The sequence below is a fragment of the Cyprinodon variegatus genome, unplaced genomic scaffold (genome assembly GCF_000732505.1).
Source record: "Cyprinodon variegatus isolate N-32 unplaced genomic scaffold, C_variegatus-1.0 Scaffold1116, whole genome shotgun sequence".
Classification (NCBI taxonomy): Eukaryota; Metazoa; Chordata; class Actinopteri; order Cyprinodontiformes; family Cyprinodontidae; genus Cyprinodon; species Cyprinodon variegatus.
Genome location: NW_015151569.1, coordinates 163919 through 173114, shown reverse-complemented (window position 1 = coordinate 173114; position 9196 = coordinate 163919). Strand labels below are relative to the sequence as shown.

The window sequence follows — 9196 nt, the reverse complement described above, 5'->3', positions numbered from 1 at the left end:
AACCTCATTAAACCCACCTAAATTCACCTCTGCCTACTTGCCTCTGCTTTTGGGTCCTCAATCCACACCAAATCCTGACAGGTACTCAAAAGAATACTGTTTGCACACCAGAGTTATCAGAGAACCTATGGAGCAGGTATAGCTGAAGACCTATTCATAAACTTGATTTAACAAACCCCCAAAATCCAGACAAAGCAGGCAGCACTGTGAGGTTAGGGTTGTGCTGTGGAAAAACAATCCAGAAAAAAGTAAAAATTACTTAAATAATGCGTATTTATCCTTGATTTGAGTAGGTAAAGGAGATAGTTTGCCAATGGAATTAGTATTTTTACTCTTAAAATAAGATAATTAGTCAATATGCATTTGAAATAAGACAATGCAATTGTGTTTTTTTTATATTTAAGTAGTCTAAGTGTAAATTGTCTTGTTTTATTGGCAAAATGTCTCTTTAACCTACTCAATTCAAGAACAACTGCACTTATGTTGAGAAAAAAATACTTATCTAGATTTCGATTTTTTCCAGTGTTCTTTGATTTCTCAAGTGCATTTAAAAAACATCAGCATTATTTGCATTTCAGCAACTCCAGAGGACACAGGTGTAGGTCTTGACAATCGCCTGAATCAAAGACCATCATCAGACAGGACAAGACCATCATCAGCAGACAACAAACACTCCCCAGTATGTGAGACTAATGTGTCAGGTGTCTGAGCAGGTGGTCAGCAGCTCAGGAGTGCCACTAGGGCTGGTACTTGGGCCATTCTCTTAGTTTTAAGGTTTGCAAACATAATCAGTTAGACTTTATTAGGCTCACAAGACATCATCACAATCACAATGAAACAAAAAAAAAATCTTGTATACATTCATTGCCTATCCATTGCTAAATAATTTTGACAGACAGGCAACACCTTTGTATTAGTATCTTGAACTTGTTAAGATTGACATTTTTTTATTTACCAAGGATATATAGATTGATTCAAAACATTAAATATGTTGAATTCATTGAAAAGAAATTTATCGCGTCACTGTAAATTTTAAAAGCACAGAAACACTGGAATGAACAGTTAGCAGCGCCTTGCTTCACCTTCTTTTGTCCAACCTGAGATGAATGTAAGCACATCCCGGACACTCCCTCATTTCACTCTGAACCCACACATCTACACCATCCTGTTATCCAGCCAGCATACTTCTTGGATGTCATGGTGTCCCCATGGCAACCTATATTTACACCGCTTGACTGCAGATGAGAGCAGACCTCGGTTCAGTAGCAGCAGCTGTGGATTTTGGACACATTCTCCCAAAGGGCGTGTGTCCCGGAGACGTTAACGCATAAAAGGATGGCAGGAGAAAAAAAAAAACACAGTGAAGAAGCTGTGAAACTTTTTTTTCCCCTGTCTGTACATAAAGACATCTGAAACCACAAGAGTTTACAACATGTTGCTAAGCACAACAGCCGCAAACTCATAGGCTAAACTTACTGACCATGTTATTAACAACCCCACTGCATGGCAGGACAAAAATGTTTACTGGTAGTGTCAGCATGGTGGTTTGATCAAGAAGATCTCGAAGATGTTTCCCCCCAGCTCCTGGAAATAGCACAATTTTCCATGGACACAGCAATAAGGCAGATGGAAGCAGCATCTGCATGTAGGTGTTTGGTTTTTTCAATATGTGACATTCAGACTATTTCATTACTGTTCTACTTAATTGTCAGAACTTCATAGCAACATGAAACATTTCTATTGTCCACAATCTTCTCAGGTTGCTATGAGGCTATAAGCCTGAGAATGAGTCAGCCAGCAGCAACCAAGGACTATCTATTTCACATCCGAAAGGAGGAAGTCCACTTACAGTAACACCTCTTCACTGGTACATCTGTCCTCTCCTCTTATAACACATCAGGGTCATTGTGTCCACTTGTGACAGTGACAAATAAGCATGTGCAAGCCATTTATACTACACTAGTACTCCAGGGCAACAATAATTCCCACTACAAATAAAAAGCCCAAAACAGGAAGATGACCTACACCGGTAACTGAAGAGCAGGAAGAAAAAGGTCCTTAATTTCTCATTAAAGCTGTTTGAAGAAATAAAGACACTGACCAAAGGCCGTTTTTGATCTTACTACATGTAAATTCATAGTGCTTATAGATAATAAGCCTAATAATTACAGACCTCAATTCATTAATTGTTTCCACAGTGAGTGAAGTTTTTTTCATTTTATTGTTTTTGCATTTCTTTTGTTTTTATTCAAGTGCATATTTATTGCACAGACTTTATTTATTGTTTTAGCAAATTTATTTTGGATATTTAAAGTGTCCTACAGTTTTATTGCTAAGTTTTGTTTGGGAATTTAAATTTACTTATATTTGAGAGCTCACAAGCATTATTATGCCGAATCATCATATTAGTTGAAAATGCACAACAATGTGTTATCCTGGAAATGTGTTATTTGCACAGACCTAGTTTAGCTTGTTCATTTCCTGTTATTTTTGCCATTTGGTTGTGTTTTCATGTTTTCCTTAGGTCATGCTTCCACAGTTATATTTGTTAGATGCCTGCGAAAATTATTAGTCATCCGGGTCATGGCAACCACAAAACAGACTAGGCTAGGCTTGGCCACCGAGAATCAATTGGAAATAATATAACTTTCCAATTTGGTAGAAATCTTTCAAATTATTAATCTTTGGATTCCTAATTTCGATGCTTGGTCCACCAGCCAGAAGAAGAAGCTGCCCATAACCACAGAAGAAGAATCCGCATGAGTGGGTGCACGACCATCTGTTTGTGCTGCAGCATTTGAACAAGCAGTTTAATATTAAATAATACAATTAAACAAATAGCTGGCTACATAGATTACTTATCATATGATTATTTTATGCAAAAGGACAGTGCACAGCCAACGTGATTTAACACTGCTTGAGTCAGGACAGAGGCCTGTGTCTTTCACCGACTACATAAGTGTTGTGCTAAGGTAGATTCCCTGAAGGAATTTGTTCCCCCCTGTATTTGTAGCACATCTGCTGGGAAAGTGGAGCCTTGTTTATTCTTTCTTCCTTTTACATTATAATTTAACCTGAGCATTCATAATAGAATAAAAAGCACTTGAATCCAGATCTCCAAGACATGAATAATTCTAAACATAACATGAAATCTTATCCTTCAACAAAAGGAAGCCATTGTTATTTCAAATCTAGAGCCCAGATCTGAGGTTCAGTGAACGACGCTGATGATCTAAATTTCGTAGAGATATCCTCCTGTACCCATCACACATTTAGCCTGGCATCTAACCTTAATTATAATCAGACAAAAAAAAAATCAAAAAATGTCATGCAGCATCAGACATTGGATATGTGTAAATATCTTTTAATTAGGTTTTACAATAGAAAGCTCCTTGTGAAAGTGCAACCCAGTGAAAAGAATATTCATAAGATTTATATAAGAGTTTATAGGTTTGATATTTATATACTGGATGAATATAACCTGTGATAAAATATATTAACTTTTATAAAGAATAAAGACTATAACTCTTTTGAGAATTAAAAATCCTCAAGAAGCTCAGACTTTTTATTCTAGTCAGAACATTTGTCTAACCAGCTCATTTGAAATATATAAACCTTTATGAACCCTGCACTTAAAATAATCGGAATCGAGAGAAATCATTCAAATTTAAACCATACCCATCACTGATTAGAGGGAACTGAACTTTCACTCAGTTTTTGACAGTTTTTGAAATGTTTTGACAGAGAGTCAAAGACTCCTTCTAGATTGAATTTTGCCGGCAAGCACTAGAGGAACCTTTTAGTTGGACCGCTGATGTATTTAAGCACCCCGAGGCCCATCATCATAAACACATTCCAAGTCAGGTGCAAAGCAGCGACCCACCCAATGTTCTCTTGGTTTGTTGGAGTCTGTTGTTTTCTATGAGTTTTGTGTTTGTCTACCTACATTTTGATGATACTGCTTGTGTAATTTCTTTGGATGGAGTTCTAAAACAGTGTTATATAAGCTTGGGAGTTTTTACCTCATCTCCCCCCTCTGTTCAGTAATGGCTATTCTGTTTACCAACGTTGGTATCTTTCACCCCTTTTTTAAACCATCGGTCCTCTCTGTCCAAATTCTGGAGATTACATTTTATTGATTAGATGTCTATTTTACATCAGGGCACCCTTTACTTTGAACTATCTAGTGTATTTTTGGTTCATTTCTGGTTGTTAGTTCAAACTAGTTGGCAAATGGTCCGCATTAAATTCACCTTGGCTCTAATCGGCATGCTGTGGGATCATCAGACCCAGGTTGACTTGCTAAATTACATGATACCAACTCAACGCAATGTATGGACGTCAACACACCGCGCCAGCCGCTTCTGAACTAACAAGCCAAAACAACTCGGTTTACATTCAATACATATGATGCAGCTAAGAGTGATTTGGACAGATAAACTGGAAAATAAGAAAGAATACTGACTACGCTCTGGCTCCTGTCACTGTTGCTCTCCATTATTTACTTCCCTTATTTCCTTCGCACTGTCGACATCGTCAATGCTCACCCAGCGTGATGCCTTCATCAGACACGCAGTGGTGGGGGACAGTGGCCACGCAGCTTGCCAGCAGGGTGTCAGACTCGTCAAATGGGAAAAGAACCAAGAGCCGATTGTTAAAGGGTCAACCCGGTTTTAAAAAACCCGGGTTTTCAGTGGGAAAACTGCTTTAGATTATATTTCCATAAAGATGGACTAAGACATGAGCCTGTTTTTCTTGCAAACTAACCAGAGGCAAACACCATGAAGCATTTATAGGGTATTGTGAGGGGACTCCTCAGCCAAAAGTGCATATAAGCTTAAAGCTGCTATAAAAAAAAAAATGTTAGAACTGTAAATTTACAATCATTTTTGTCCAGTAAGCTGTTTCCAAACAAAATTTCTTTTTGTTTTACACTTGTGTAAACAAAATGACAAAATCTGTCTAAAGTCTAAAGTCTGAAAGCAATCTGGCCTTGCTGAACACCTTAACGTAACCATACTCTGAGCACCCAACTCCATGCTCCATTGATGCAGCAATTCAAGAAGAACAGAAAAAAATTCAGAAACCAGTGAGTAAAGTAAATATAAAAAAACACAGACCAATTAAAGAAGAGAAAAAAAAATACTAGACATTAGCAGGTAAAATGTGGTTTGAATAAAAAGAGAGCCATAACCTGAAAGCAAAACAGCTAGAAATGATAATTAGTCTGCCTTCTATTCCCCAAGATGCTTGTTCAATTAGAGACTAGTCCCACTGGAAAAACTAAAGGAAAAACATTAATTGCAGATAATACTAGAACAGATTTCACAGCAGGAATCCCTGTCCACTTTTCTAATTCAATAACACAAATAAGGATTAGGTGTTCCAAAGAATAGACTAACTACTAAACATGTAATCGTTGTAATTATGGAGAGAAAATTAGAGAAAGCAAATTAAAATATGTATACATTTTTTAAATTTATCTTTATATACGTCTTCAAAATTTCACCATAAACAGATATTGCACTAAAGCATTCAACTGGTTTCATAATAATAATTTGCAAAGATAACAGGGGCTAAATTTTCTGAATTTTGGCAAAATCTGAATTTTGTTTTCTCTACATAGAGGAATAAAACTATACATCCAACTGCCTCAGAGTATCTATGAGACTGTCTTAAATCCAAACACACAAACACATGTGGTTCATCTGTCTACTTCTCTGAATGTAGCACATACCACAGTGACTAACATATGACAGCAAGCTTCCAGAAATAAACAGGCTCATAACAGCTGCTTTTAAACATACAATTGCTGTCTGTCTCTCCACTGTAGATACTATGCGTTGTCGACTAGTTCTTCATTATTACAAGGTGTTTGCCACTTCATGTGTTCAGCACAGAGAAGCTGGCATTAAATATAACACACTGTGTGTTGGTGTCCATGTCCGTTATAAATACAAACAGGGTAGAAATACCACAAATATGGCATCAAATTATGGTGATATAATCATTTAAAGCCAAATTACTGTTTAATTTTATAGAAATCACAGCATTACAGAATATTAAACAAGAATGCTTATTAAAGGGTTGTATTACCAATCTTTGCGGCTTACCTTTGAATTTAGGAGTTAATTTGGAGTTTGCAAGCTTGTGGGAGCTCTGAATCCACACATTATTTAAGTTTTGCTGGCCTGCAAAATGGTTGATGTTGTAGCACAGCCAACAAGACATAACCTCAAATGAGGGCTCCCCGTCTGTCTCAGATTTCAGAGGAGTTTAATTTAAGCCTCCATGAAAAAAAGCCTAAACATACTACTGGAACCATTTGCAGACTTCTCTCCTTGTTAGAAAAATGACTAAAGCATAACAAAGAACAAATGTGTATTTCTTTCCATTGGGTGTTTTTTTGCATGGGTCCTTATTTAACAGACTAACCCAAATAATTCACAAATGTGAAAGAAATAAAAAATAAGATAACCTTTGGAGAAATTTGTGCAAATTCAAACCTGAAGGTCTGCTTTAACTTCAGCTACTTTTACTCTGATGTCTCTAAATGAAATTAAGCGGAATTAAGTGTTTTTAAATCTCAGTGTATGTATAAGTGCTTTTCTGAGAAGGCTACAGAGGGTTGCAGAGAACAGTAGAGACAAACGGCATCTTGAAGATCCCTGAACACTGCAGACAGTTTATGGTTAAAGTTTAGAACAATTTAAATGATATACTAGAATTTCCAAAGCTTGAAATATCCCACTAAGCAATGTCTATTTAGAAAATCCAAAGAACACTTCAACGCTTTAAACCTATCAAGACGTCCCTGTCAGCACAAAAGAAAGCATAAATAAAAAAAAATAAATCACAAGAAATAATTCATTTTTGAAGAAAACCATATGAAGTTGTTTTTTACAGTTTGCTGACGCTGCATTTCGGAGGCACAGCAAACACAGGGGAAGATAAGTCCAAAGTTGAACACTTTGGTCTGTACACAAAACAATATGGGTCTGATCTTCAAACAATCCAAATAAGGAGTGTAACTGACATATATGCACTATTTTTGCACGCCACGTATCACTTTACTTGGATTTATCACTTTACTTGGATTTTCACTTTATTTGGATTTTGTTTTTACATATGCATATATATACATACATATACAGTACATATATATATAGAACAGCTACATGTGTATATATTTTATCTCTTTTTATTCTTATTTTTTATCTTTATTATATTGTGTAGTTGGATGTGTGTAAATATTATATAAAACTGTAACTGGAGCGTGTAAAAAAAGTAATTTCCCTCTGGGATTATTAAAGTATTTCTGATTCTGATCTGATTCATTGAGTCGATCTACATAGACTGTGTGGGTAAATCAAACAGGTTTGGTAATTATTTGAAAAAAAAACTACCGTATTATAATAATGGTGAATAGTATAAATAGTCTGCTTACATAAATATCTTTAACTGCTGAGACCAGAATAAAAATATATATATATATATAATCATGATAATTGTATTATTTTAACAAATAATGAGACTAAATATCAATCATAAAACCTAGAAAAGCTGACTTTGTCCACTCTCTGACAGAAAAAGCTATAGCCAGATTTACCTCCACCAACTCCTCATAACACACACTTGAAAACATTTGAAAACTGCCTATTTTTTATTTGGTTTGTCATGTAAAAGCTCATTAGATAATTGACTATAGGGAAGATGGAGACAGCCCCACTGGTTGATTTACTTGCTGCCCATGATGGGAAACTCCATTAAATAATTATTTTTTAGATGCAGATGCATGGGTCTAAGAAGGGGTAGGCAATGTCAGTCCTTAAGTGCCACTGTCCTGCAGATTTTGCATGCATTCCTTCTTCAACACACCTGAAATGAAAAAATGATCAATGGCCAGGCTTCTGCTTAACTTACCAACATGCCAAGGAAATAATTTGGCTTTTTGTTTCAGGTGTGTTGAGCAGGCAGGCATGAAAAAGCTGCAGGACAGCGGCACTTGAGGACCAAAATTGCTTACCCCTGGGTTTAGGGATTGGCTCAGGTTAAGGCTGTTCACCATGGTGAACAATGCAGCTGTCATGTTTGGCTTTGAAACCAATTCCATCTGTTTTAAGAAGAATGTCCCGTAAGGGATTAATAAAGTCATAAAGTAAATCTGATTATAAATCTCAACTACCATTTATCTGGCATGATACGCCTCACAGGGTCTCATGCTACACTCTGAAGTACATAACAAGACCATGTGCCTGGCAGGTATCTGACACAAAAGTTCAAGAGTTACGCTAATGAAACGTGAAGGAGAGGGGTGAGCAGAGTTTGAAGTAAATCCTTTTTTCACCCAGTCTCTTCAGTAAAAACAAAAAAGAACAAAAAAACAACGGCACGTAAATGGAAACTATTTCCTTAATTCAAATGTATCATGCACTTAATTTTTATCATGCGATTAAAAGTCTTTTTGTTTCTTTCGGCAGGCCAAGCTGCTTGGCTTTCATTGCCAGGCCGTCTAGAGTCGTCTAGTCTCTTGGATTGCTCAGGTTGCACATATGACAGCCATGCATCTGATCACCTTAGCCACAAAAGGAACTGAATATTTTCTTTTTCTTTTTCTTTTATTTTTCATTTATTTTGGCTTCATGTCTCTTAAAATAAGCTTTGAAATGAAGTAAAAAATTTGAAGAGTGTGCCAATTTTTTATCCAATTAATTAAAAAGCTGTTAAAAAAAAAGATAAGTAGAACACTCAATAGCCCTATTTACATTACCCTTTTGAAACCATGCCGAGATCAGTCTGAGCACGGTAACCAAGATAACTGTTGAGTGTAAATGGAATGCAAGACTGAACTTCACCGTGCCAGACACAACCTAACCGCACTAAATCTGTTACTAGTTCAACAGTAGGGCTCGTCATGGTACAGTTGTAGCTCAGTTCTTAGATAACAAAGAGCGCATGAGCAGACCGCTTCATCTCCTATTGTTAGACTTAGATTTATTTTGTCATTTTGTACTGTATAACCAAGTGTAGACAAAAAGAAATTTCTTTTAGAACTGCTCTCTAGACAATTTCATTTTTTAAAGTGCAGCCTTGATAAGGTAAGCAGCAGTTGTTATTGAGCTGCTACTACTGCCTCCAGCTCCTGAAGCACTCGCTTCTCCTGGCTCAGGGGAGGAAGAGGACGATGATGACGATG

At 36.5% G+C, this 9196-nt stretch overlaps 1 protein-coding gene across 5 annotated transcripts in view; it reads right to left on the bottom strand.

Moving 5' to 3' along the window:
- LOC107101585 (protein cordon-bleu-like) overlaps nucleotides 1-9196 on the bottom strand; it is a 78659-nt gene that overhangs the window by 64864 nt on the left and 4599 nt on the right. Inside the window, exon 1 of one of the 5 annotated variants that reach the window (XM_015400550.1) lies at nucleotides 6114-6243. The exons of the other annotated variants lie outside the window; for them this stretch is intronic. The gene's annotated coding sequence lies outside the window, so the exon portion shown is untranslated. Of the gene's footprint in view, nucleotides 1-6113; nucleotides 6244-9196 lie in introns of those variants that run through there. 5 annotated transcript variants of the gene reach the window in all.